At 52.8% G+C, this 12,122-nt stretch overlaps 1 long non-coding RNA gene across 2 annotated transcripts; it reads right to left on the bottom strand.

Moving 5' to 3' along the window:
- Window positions 1-7,077: 7,077 nt before the first annotated feature.
- Window positions 7,078-9,716, bottom strand: LOC143161602 (uncharacterized). Of its 2 annotated transcripts, none has more exons than XR_012995559.1 (4): window positions 9,564-9,716; window positions 8,594-8,700; window positions 7,583-7,756; window positions 7,078-7,476 (listed from the first exon to the last, which is right to left on the bottom strand). It is a non-coding gene; the product is annotated as an uncharacterized LOC143161602 (long non-coding RNA). The 2 variants fall into 2 exon arrangements; XR_012995560.1 differs by lacking the exon at window positions 9,564-9,716 and adding an exon at window positions 9,287-9,452.
- Window positions 9,717-12,122: the final 2,406 nt, after the last annotated feature.

The following is a 12,122-nucleotide window of genomic DNA, read 5'->3' as shown; positions in this document are numbered from 1 at the left end:
TAGGGCAAAGAGGGAGAAATGAAAAAACAGGGGCGGGGAGCCAGAGAGAGACTGGGAAATAAGAGGGGGAAAGCAACAGGCCACAGGGTACAGAGGGAGGAAGTACAAAAGAGGGGCCGGGAGCCGGATGGAGAGAGGTGGAGAAAGAGAACTTCAAAAGCAATGGGCTACAGGGCAGAGAGGAAGGAATTTTAAAAAATCGGGATCTTGAGCCAGACCAAGGGAGACACAGAAAATGAAAATGCTGAGGGGTAACAGGGCAGAGAGGGAGGAATTAAAACACAGGGACAGGGAGCCAGACAGGGAGACTGAGAAGGGGAAAAGCCCTGACAGGCTTCCAGAGAGAGAGAGGGAGGAATTAAAAATGAGAGACAGGGAGCTGGACAGAGAGATGGAGAAGGAAGAAAACTGTGGTGGGCTACCGGGCAGAGAAGGAGAGTTTGAAAATGGGGACAGCGATACAGAGAGGGAAGGAGAAAGGAAAGAAGCAACAGGTGACGCAGCAGAGAGGGAGGAATAAAGAAAGAGGGACAGGGAGCCAGACAAACTGAGACAGAGAAAGAAAATATAGTGGCGGGCTAGAGGGCAGAGAGGGAAGACGTAGAAAAACAGGGACAGGGAACAAGACAGAGTGAGGTGGAGAAAGGAAAAAATACCAACGGGCGACAGGACAGGGAGAAATTCAAAATGAGGGGCAGGGAGCAGGATAAAGAGAGATGGAGAAAGAAATACTCGCGATGTGCTACGGAGCCAAGAAGGAAGACCTTGAACAGCAGGGACAGGGAGCTGGACAGAGAGCACCAGAAACAGCGGAAATACCAATAGGCTACAGGACAGGGAGCAAGGAACACAAAAATAGTGGCTGGGAGCTGGACAGAGAGACGGAGGAGGAAAAAATAGCCACAGGCTACAGGGCAGAGAGGGGGAGGACCTAAAATATGGGGACAGGGAACCGCTCAGAGCGAGATGGAGAAAGGAGGTATAGGGGAGAAAAAACAAAATTGCAGCAGTGTAGGAAAGAGGGGTGGCCAGGGGAAGGGCAGGGAGAGACTGGGATGTGGAAGAGGGGCGACAGGGCCCCGAGGGCCTGGGACTCATGGCACCTCTCGCTCTTGGCGCTGCCAGGAGAATTCGACAGTTCAGATATTTCTTTCTTGTTTCTCCTCCCTTCCTTTTCTGTAACTCCGGTCGCTTGGCTGCCCTCCACCTAAGAGAATACGTGGGTGTCTTACAGCTCTTAGGAGACAAAGCTTCCTAGACACATAGCCTCGCTCACTTGCTTACTACGCACAGGATTGGACAGAGGGAGAGAGAAAATGATGAGCAGGGAGCAGAACAGATGGATAGAGGGAGAAATTGAATGAGAGGAATAAGGGAAGGAGGGAGAGAGAAAGAGATAGGGAACAACCCAGAGTGACTGAGGGGGGAAAAAGAGAGCCAGGTCAGGACAAAGAGAGGGAGAAAGAAAAAACTGCACTGGGCTGCAGGATGAGAAGAAAGGCCAGGGAGCAGGACAGAGGGGAATAATGGGACAGCGAGCTGGGCAGGGGGATATAGTGAGAAACGATGGGACAGGCAGTGGTATGGAGATACACAGACAAAAAGTTAGGGGGAAGATGGAAGACAGAGAATAAGAGAAAAGGGACACGGAGTGGGGCAGAGATGGAGAAAGAAACAGCAGGAAAGTGACAGGACCAAGGCAGAGAGATGGAGAAAGAAAGAAAGAAAAAAACAGTGATGGGTAGCAGGCCAGAGGGATAAGGAAAAACAGGAGGAAGGACAGAGCGATACAGAAAACAGGCAAGGGACAGGGAGCCAGAAAGCAGGATACTGCAAGAGAGAGGGACAGGGAGCAGGACGCTAGGATAGAGGGCAAATGAGAGCAACAGAGAGAATGACAAAGAGGTGGAGCACAAGAGAAAACAGGGACAGGGAGCAGGACAGAGGAAGAGAGACAGAGAGGGACAGGTAAGACAACAGATAATTGGAGAAAGAAAAGAAAGGGAACAGCACAGAGGGTCACAGAGAAAAAGAGAGGGATGGCAGAAATAGAAAAATAAGATGAGGGAGAAGGACTGAGGAGCAGAGAGAAAAAGGTACAGGGAAGAGGACAGAGATGGAGAAAACAAAGACCGGAGGCAGAACAAAGGGAAAGATTGACAAGGACAGGGAGCAGGACAAAGGGATGGAGGAGGAGGAAACAGTGATGGGCAGCAGGATAGAGGAAAAAAGAGAAAAAGAGCAAGAAGAGCAAGAGAAGGAGAATGACAGAAGGATGTAGAAAGACCAGGACATGTAAAAGGAGGGGTTGGGGGGGGACACACACATCAGAAAGGTCAAAAGAAAAAAAAAGAGAGATGGGGAGCAAGACAGTGTGATAGAGAGGGACAGAGGGAGGGAGTGGGATGCAAGGATACAGAAAAGCAGAGCTACAGGGAAGAGGAAAGAATGACAGAGAGGGAGAGAGGAGGATGCGGAGCAGGATGCAGAGTGGGAGAGGGAGATGGAGAACGAAAAAATAGCGATGGGCAGAACAACAGAAATACAGAGAATAAAAAATTACTTCTAGGGAGCAGGACAGAAGGATAGAGCAAGAGGAAAAAATCAACAGGGAGAAGGACAGGTAATACACAGCAGGACTGTGTGTTCCCCCAGGACACTGGGGGAATGAGAGGGAGGGAACACAGAGCAGGACAGAGGGATGAAGAGAGAGGGAAAAAATAGGGACAGGAAGAAAAGCAGAGTAACCAAGAGGAAAAAAAAACAGGGAACTGGACAGAGATGGACAGCAGGACAGAGAGCTGGAGAAAGAAAAAACAGGAACAAGGACAGGGACAGAAGGATAGAGAGGCAGAGAGAGGGATGGGGACCAGGACAGTGGGATATAAACAGAGAGGGACAGGGAGTGGGACACAAGATTGCAGAGAGGGAGGTCCAGGGAAGTGGAACGAATGACAGAGAGAAAGAGGGGGGCGGGGAGCAGGTCAGAGAGCTGGAGGAAAAAAAATACTGCTGGGGAGCAGGACAGGAGGATAGAGCCGAAAGAGATGAATGGGAAGCAGGGCAGCAAGATGCAGACAGCAAAAAATAATGATAGGCAACAGGACAGAGGGATTGACAGGGGAGTAAGGGACAGGGAGCAGGACAGAGGAATGGAAGGAAAAAATACTGATGAGCAACAGGACAAAGGGATGCAGAGAAAAACAAGGAGGGAAAATGAAGGAGGGAGAGAGAAAGAAAGATGGGGATAGAGCACAGGACAGAGAGAGACAAAAAGCAGAACAAGGAATGGGACTGGGGGCAGCGTGGGACCAGATGCAGATTAAGACAAAGAGGTGGAGAAGGAAAAAAACTGGTGATGGGCTGCTGGACCGAGACAGAGGAAGAAAAAGTAGGGCCAGAGTCGGGAGGAGAGAAAGGAAAAAAGGGACAGCTGGCTGGACAGGGGGATATAACTAGAAACAATGAGACAGGCAGTGGGAAAGAGGGGGGTCCAGGGGAGGGGCAGGGAGGGACCGGGACGCAGAAGAGGGGTGACAGGGCCCCGAGGGCCTGGGACTCATGGCAGCTCTCGTTCTCAGCACTGCCGGGAGAATTTGACAGTTCAGACACTTCTTTCTCCTCTCCTCCTTTCCTCTTCTGTAACTCCGGTCGCTTGGCTGCCCTCCACCTAAGGGAATATGTGGGTGTCTTACAGATCTTAGGAGACGAGGCTTCCTAGACACGTAGCCTTGCTCATTCACGCACTACGTGGCCGCACTGTGCTGTTGGTGACGCATACAGACCCTTGGTGCATGTTGTCGGCCTGGCCTGAGGGATCTTTCCTCACCAGGAGAGGCAGGCTCTCTCTCTTGCCTACAGTGGGATGTAGCTGCCAGCTGGATGGCCTTCCGATTTCTTCTTCTTTACATTCCTCTGGCCTCTCCAGCTTCAGCTGTGGCAGCTCCTGTCCACAGCCAGTAAGTGCTCTGCCTGTCCCTTTTCACCCCCATGCTGTGAGGAGAGCAAGGCCAGGCAGAGACAACCCATGCAAGCCTGAGGCAGGTGAAGTCAACAGCATCCCCAGGGGAGGAACAGACAGCCACGTCCTCAGCGCAGCCTCTGGGAGAGGGAAACGAGAAGCAGCAACTGTTATTATTGTAGCTCGCCCCTGGCCAGAGCCCCTGCTTCCACAGGGGCTTCTGGACATGCCGCTCTTTCCCCTCACTGCTGCTAATGGCACCTGCCTTAAGGAGAATCAAGCGCATTTGAGGGCCAGCTTGCTGCTGTCATAACAAGGCTTGGGGGTGGCCTGGGGCTATGGCTTCAGGGGAGGTGCCGGAGCTGGGGGCAGCTGTACAGGGTGAGCGGGGCCAGGGGAGGCTCAGGGGGAGTTCTGGCGAGTTGGGGAGGCACCCGGCATCTGCACTTGGGGGGGGTGTCCGCCTTCTTCCCCTCTTCCCTTCTGTCAGCTCTTGGGCAAGTCCCTGGGGCTGCCCTGACCTGGCTCGCCTGCGGTTACTGGGAACCTGCCACAGCAAGCGGTTTGAAGCTTCCCGTCCCGCCACCCCCGGGCGGCCAGCGGGCAGGAGACACCCCTGCACCCGCCAGAGGGGCTCGTTCGCCTCACTGGTGGCCCCGGCCCTCACCCACCACCGGGAATCGCGCCCGGCACACCGCCGTGCTGCGGCACCAGCGAAGGCGGCGGCGGCGGCGGCGCGGGCGCTGCAGTACCGCGCTTCGGCCACCAGGCGGCAGCAGCAGCGAGCACCCGCCGGGCGGCGCTTGCCCGGGGGCGGCACCGGCGCTGCAGTTCCGCGCTTCGCACGCGGGGCGGCAGCGGCGTTTCCTTACCGGGAGGCAGCAACGAGCGCAGCGACATCACCTCGCAGGCACCTCAGCGGCAGTATGGCGTTTCGTTCGCCAGGCGGCAGCAGTGACTACGGGGCGGGAAGGGCGCAACGCCCCACCTGCAGTAGCACCTTTTCGTCGCCGGGCGGCAGCAGCGAGGGCTCCCCAGCACGGCTCCGAGCAGCCCCCGCCGCCGCGGCGCGGCCCCTCCGCGCACACACCCCCCCCACACCACACCCTCCCCCCGCTGCCCCGGGATGGTAAGGGCAAACAGAAGAAATCAGGAGATGGCAAGGACAAACAGACTCTGGGAGCACAAGGCAAAGGGAGAGCCCTGGCGCACATGGAAAGAAAAACATATGACCCTGAAGCACACCAAAAAGCAGTGATGATGAGGCGGAGTACCCTCAGCAAGTTTGCAGATGACACCAAACTGGGAGGAGTGGCTGATAAGCCAGAGCATCATGCTGCCATCCAAAGGGACCTCAACAGGATAGAGAAATGGGCTGACATGAACCTCATGAAGTTCAACAAGAGGTGTAACTGTCAGCTGGCTTTTTTCCTTCAAGGATAGGACTCGGTTCTGTTATTCGAGGAAAAACCGTGATCTCACCTGTCTGTGCTTTTGCGCCACACCTAGACTAGAGCCCTGCAACAAACTCTGACAGCTCTCAACTCATCCACCATCTCAGCAATGGCAGTGCATCATGCCTGCACAGCATCAAACCGAGACCTCAGATCTTGAGAGCACCGAGGGGAACGCTGGGTGGCACAGGAGAAGGTTACGGCAGTGATCCTAACCAGAAGACTAATGTATAGTTGAGGAGTTAGTGATCAACGTAACAGTTAACCTGAGAAGGCATACGGCCCTGCTGTGCTATGCTGCACATATAGCTTGGTCTTCAGGCATGTGTTGTGCTGCACATACCCCTTGGTCACAGGATAAACTTAGCTGACTAATTGTGACAAAGGAGCCTGTAGGCAGTTCCTACTTGGCACTGGTGATTACACGTATTTGTCTTTATCTTACACTGAAGCAGCAGGTTCTCAAGTGAATACTCTCTTGTTTGACAGTAAAAGGATGAATAGAATTATTTCTTACAATAAAATCCTGTGAGAGCTCTAAAGACCAAGATGTCAACAGAACCTCCCCACAGACAGGAGCTGCACTGCAGGCTGTGCCTCGAGTGGAGATCTCTCCGACTCTGCACAATGTGATGTTCCCAACATCTGAAGGAATGTAAGATTATACTATGCTCTTTTTCCTGCTAGTGTTAGCTTCAATAAATGGAATTTTGGTCAATAATTTACAGAGTCTGAATGCCTTTCTTAGTGGAATCACAATGAACATTAGCCCTGGTGCATGATGGTTACAAACCTGACAAGCCTACTAGGGTTCAGGGCTTACAGTTTATTATCTAGGGACTTAGACTCTTCCATTTAACACAGTAAGCCTTAAAGTGATAAACTACAAATCTCAGAACCCAAGCAGTCATTGGGGATTTAGAGCTTATAGATGAGATTAGATTTTTAAATCCGGTGCCCTGATTAATAAATGAGTAACAGTAAACCCTGATAAATACAGAGCCCCGCAAAATAAAGTAATAAACCATAACCCCTGAGTGAGAAACCACTGAAAACCACAAACTCTAAACAATAAACCATAAGTGAAAAACTCTGAGCACTCAGTTTTAAGCAAGAAATGCCAAAGAGTATGTGAGCAGAAAAATGGTAAAGAGAAAAGTAAAGAGAAGATGAGAATTTTTGCCTGTAGCATTACAAGTTTCCCCTTCGTTTGGAAGGGCAGCAGAATGGGAATACACACACAACAGAAACACTTTGCAATTGCTCTTTATGGGCTTGGTTTCAGCCACCATTCATAAGCGACCATATGTAAGAATCAATCCATAGATCGATCCACTGTACTAAGCTGCACTTCCACTGAACCTACCTGCAACACAGCGAGCACTAAAGCTCCATTACAGACAATTAACTTAATAGTTGTGGTCCTCTCAGCTCTGTGGGCAGATATCCAGAGCCAGTGACACCTGTAACTACCAACCAGCCTCTCCTTAAGGGAAGTGGTACCTGCTGAGAGAGAGAAGTGTTTGTGACAACTGGTAACACTATTGCTGCAGTCACTACCACCACCCCAAAAGCCTTTTCCTCTGTCCAGTAAATACCACTGTAAAGACTGAACAGAAAATGCCTCACAGAGTTGCCAGAACAAGGGTAAAACACTGCAGCTGGGAAAATACTTTTTATTATGTAAAATAGACTGGATTTTTTAGCCTATTACTCACATGATGAACATTTGTAGTCCAAGGTACCTAACCCCTTGGCACATCAAGCAAATTCCCATTGCCGGGCCTGCACATCATTCACCAAATGCCCAAACTTCAGCCTCCCAAACACAACTTCCAGCTCCCTCCACCCAGCAGTACCCAGACTTGCCACACAACCTGTCTCATCCCCAACTAGGGCACAACCACCTTCCACCCACCCAGCCTCCCTCATCTACGATGCAGTCCCAGGACTTAGCTGTGCCCACGCTGCGAGTCAGAGCTTGTCCTTTGTGTCTGGCTGCAGATCCTGCAGAGCTCCAATCTGTGATGCTCCTTCAACTGCCAGACTATGCTTCAGCACCTGCAAAAGGCCAGAACAGATGTTACCAAGAGGCCAAGCAACTGCACAGCCCTTCCAGAACTACCCAAATCCAAGGCCCGTAATTGCTCCCACAATTACAACTGACCCTCCGTGCTGCTTCAGACATGTTCTCTGGCTCTGCTTCATCACCAACATGCCACAGCAGTCCCCACAGATGGTCAGGCTTGCTCAGGCACCCAGTTAACTCCAGCCTATGGCAGATGGTACTTCTCAAGGCAACTCCAGCACAGACACTGCAATGTTGGAAGTGTCTGTCCGTCTGTCTTGGCATAAAAAGGTACACAGGTCAAACAAAAAGGAGAAATAAGCAGTCCTCGCTGACCTAGCCACCCTCTCATTCACCACAGGCAGAAGAAGGAAAGCAAAGATTTCAGACTGCAAAGTGATCACCCACCACTGTGCCCAACAGTGCTACACATTCAGTGATCTGTCACCAGAAACACTCCTCTCATCCACCCCGAGAGCAAGGAAGCCAGCCAGTCCCATGCCACCTCTCCAGCCCTCCATCTTCCACACACAACCTATGCTTCCTTGCTTAGCACAGCCCTAGGCCTTCTCCCACAGAAAACACAGGCACACCACACCAATAGCACCCAAAGTTTAAGGTCATCTTCAGACTGCTCAGAAAGCAGCATTCAGCAAAGACAGGGAAAAAAAAAAAAACATGGCCTTTAAAAACTCTGAACAGTGGAGAGACTCAGCTAGCAGGAAACAGACAAGTTTTGTCACCAAGAAAGTGATAGAGACAGGGTTTTGCTTCACTCACACTGCTTAAGAGACAACACAAGTGGCCCAAGTCAGACCTTGCTAGAAAGTCCTACTGACAGAACCACGTGCCAGAAAGCAGAGTCAGGTCCAGGTTTCTGCTGCACACAGGCAGAATAGGAGCAGAAAGAGGCTGATGCAAGGAAGACACCGGTTTGCATAAAGACAGATCCATCAGGAAACAGGGCTTGATGCCAGTGTCACAAGCATGATTCAAGCCGCACTGGGAGGCAACCCCACCTGGGCACTGGAAACGATGCTGTAATGGCAGACTGCACTGGTGCGGAGTACAGATGATGATGGCAGCTCCAGACTGCCCTACCACACGCACCTGTCCTGACATCCAATCAGGTTACACATCAGAGTGGGGGTCCTATCCCAGCAGGGTGCTGAGTGTGTATCGGTGCTGCACGCGGCTGGCTGGTTGTTTTTGGGTGCCTGGGAAGACAGTGGAAGCAATGTGAGACCCACTGGCACACACAGGACTGGCAAGTCCCATGGCTTTGGGGCAACTGTATGGGGCAAGCAGGGCTCAGGGGAGGCTCAGAGGAAATTTTCATTAGTTGGGTAGGCACCCACAGTCTGTGCCTAGGGGTGGGGAGGCCTCAAGGTGCCTGGGGGTGTCTGTCTTTCAGCCTATCTTCCTGCTTCCCCCAATTCTCAGGTTACTAACTTGAGGATGCACTTATGTACCTAATGGGTAGGACTGCCACAGCAGGACCACCTTGTCCCCCCACGGGGAGCTGCTGCTCCACTATCCTGCTCCAGAGCCTGCCTGCCTCCCCACAGCTCCCAGCTGTCAGCATCCACAGGACAGAGGACATGCACCAACTGCTGCAGGAGAGGAACAGGGCCCCTGAAGGGAAGGGAGAATCTTCCCCGCGCTCCTGGCAGGCTCTGCCTCACGCACCCCGCAGCCGAGTGTGGCTGGGCTGAGACACTCAATGCGCTGCCTCCACGGAGCGATGGCCCCAGCAGGCAGGAGGCATCCCCAAGCCCGCAGCCACTTAAGGGTCTCACTCGCCTCAGCGGTGTCCCCGGCCACTCAACACCGAGCAGTCCCAACCCTCGAGGCCTGCACGCCACCGTCACGCTAGTTGCAGGCACCGCGCATGCACCAGCTGCCAACGCTGCCGGCGGGGGGTGGCACAGTAGAGACGGCGAGAAGTGCTCACAGCACGGTACCGCACCGCTCCTGTTCTCTGTCCCCCGCCCCCGGCGCTCACAGTGCCCTGCTGCACCGGTCCCGCTCTCGGTCGCGCCCACCCCCCCCCCCAGCGCGGTCAGCGCGGCTGGTTTACGCATGCACACTGGAGCCCGCCGTGCACGCCGCCGCACGGCGCTGCGTCAGCGAGTGGAGGGTGCTGCTGCAGAGGTGCGCGAGCACCGCGGAGCAGCGCCGAGAGTGACTGCCCGTCCCCACGACAACGGGGAGCACCAAGAAGCCAAGACAGTCTGCGGCCGAGCTGAGCGGCGGGAAGGAGCGGCGAATATAGCTGGCGCCTCTGCCGCGGCAGTACTCCGCATGCGTACACGGCCGCCGCCCCCGTCACCCCCCGCCGCGAGCACGACGGCGGCAACGTGGGTGCGTGCGTGCCTCCAGCTGCAGTACCGGGTTGCGAGTGGCGGAGGGTCGGCGAGGGCGGCGGCACTGCGCATGCGTGAGGTGGAGAGGTGGCAGCAGGCCGCCAAGGAGATCAACGGGGGCTGGAGGGATTGGTAAGAGGCGGAGAGAGACAGTGAGCAGGACAGAGCGACTGGGACAGCAAAAGAAGGGCGGCGAGCAAGCTGGACAGACGGCTAGAGTTGGTGGGAAGGATGGTCAGGCAGAGGGATAGAAACAGAGGGACAGGGAGCTGGACAGAGGGATGGAGAAAGAACTTCTGCAGCTGCAGAAAACCTGAGTTCAGCCAAGCGAGCCGTGTGCACCAATGCCTAGTGCTCAAGGCTAGCAGGCACTCTCCAGCATCTTATCAACTCCACTGCCTTGGTATCCACTGTGACAATAATTTGTGATCTGCTGCTTGCCGACAGACAGTAAAAGGCATCATCCTATAAAAGCATAAAGCAATGCAAAACCTGAAAGCCCTGTAGAAAAGCACAAGAAACCAAATTTGGTATACAAACATAAACACTAATCTAATACACACAAACAAGGTAAAGGAGAACGCGCAAGCCACCAACACTGCCCCTCCACTCCCATTTTGAAGACTACCACAACATTTGGGTTTGCTGCAAGCAAGAAATCAGACTGAAGTGGTCACTGCGGGTCAACCTTTCAGGAACTTCCTGTGTCCACATTTTTGGCATAACCATGCCACACCCCTCTTTCAATTCAGGCATGCACAAACAGATCCACTTCTTCAAACACTTGCCTAGTTACCTCCTGCTCATAGCCTCAGATCAGACCACAGAGCTGAATGCTGGCTGGCACCAGAGGAAAGATACGAACTCCCCAAAATGGTTCACGGCCTACTGTTTAGGGTTCAGGGCTTACAATTTATTATATAAAGATCTGGACCTTTTCATTTAACAGTAAGCTGTAAACCCTGAAGTTTAAGTGTTAAACTACGTATCTTGGAACCCAAATGATCGTTGGCGCTTTACAACTTATGGATGAGGTTAGATTTTAAATTCTGCGCCCTGATCAGTAAATAAGTAAACTGTAAGCCCTGATTGATAGATACAGTCCCACAGAATAAAGTCATAAACTGTAACCCCTGAGTGAGAAATTGTAAACAATGAACTCTAAAGAATTGATGGAATGTGAATGACTGAAGCCTCAGTTTTGAGCAATACACGCCACAGCACATAAAAGCAGGAAAACAGTAAAGAGAAGCTGAGGAATTTTTGCATACAGCTTTTAAAGTTTCCACTTCCTTTGGAAGTGTAGCAGAAGAGGAGGATACACACCAGGAACATGTTACAGATGCTGTTTATAGGTCTGATTTTAGCCACTATATGCAAGAATCAATCCACAGGATTGCAGTAAGCTGCACTTCCACTGAACCTACCTGCATCACCGCGAGTACTAACTCCATTAGAGACAATTAACATATTTTTGGTCCCCTCAGCTCCATGGTCCAACATCCAGAGGCAGTGCCACTGAAAACCACCAGCTGATTTTAAACTGTCTTGTCACCTACCAGCGCTCTCAGGCAGGCCTGCCAACAGCAGGACCGTCCGCCCCCAGAGTTGCCACATCACCATCCTGCTCCAGGGCCTGCCTTCCTCCCCACAGCTCCCGGCTGTCCATCTCCACAGGGCCGACTGCACACGCTGGCTGGTGCTGGGGAGGAACTGGGGCCTTAAAGTCAGGACAAGGGATGGGAAAGTCAGATCTGCGCTCTCAGAAGACCCTGGCCCGCATGCCCCTGCACTGAGTGGGCCTGGGCCGAGACCCCCCCAGCCCACACCTCCACTTCCAGGCAGCCACAGCCACAGCCAGCAGGAGCCATCCTCGAGCCTGCGACTGCCAAAGGTCTCGCTTACCTGACTGGTGTCCCTGACCCTCACGTGCCCCTGCCACTGGGAAAGGGGCCCTGCCCTCTGCCACGCCACTCCCAGGCATGGCACATGCACTGGCCACAAATCAAGGAGGAGAGTATGTTTCCCAGGCACCGAGCGGCAAATTGAGACCTCAGTCTTTGTTTTTTCTGTCTCATACGAGATTCCTCAAGGATTAAGGCAGCCTCCTCTGTCTTCTACTTGACAGTCTGAATATAGCACATGCAACTTAAACAACTGTGTTAACCATGAAGAGAAGGCCGAGGAATACGTTACTTTAAGAGTTGTATTTTTTTCCCAAATCTATATAGTAGGCAGAGAAAGTCAAGACTGAAAATACACAACAGCATGTG

The sequence above is a fragment of the Aptenodytes patagonicus genome, chromosome 6 (assembly GCF_965638725.1).
Source record: "Aptenodytes patagonicus chromosome 6, bAptPat1.pri.cur, whole genome shotgun sequence".
NCBI lineage: Eukaryota > Metazoa > Chordata > Aves > Sphenisciformes > Spheniscidae > Aptenodytes > Aptenodytes patagonicus.
Note: the sequence above shows the minus strand (reverse complement) of the source record. Positions and strands in the feature narration are given on the sequence as shown.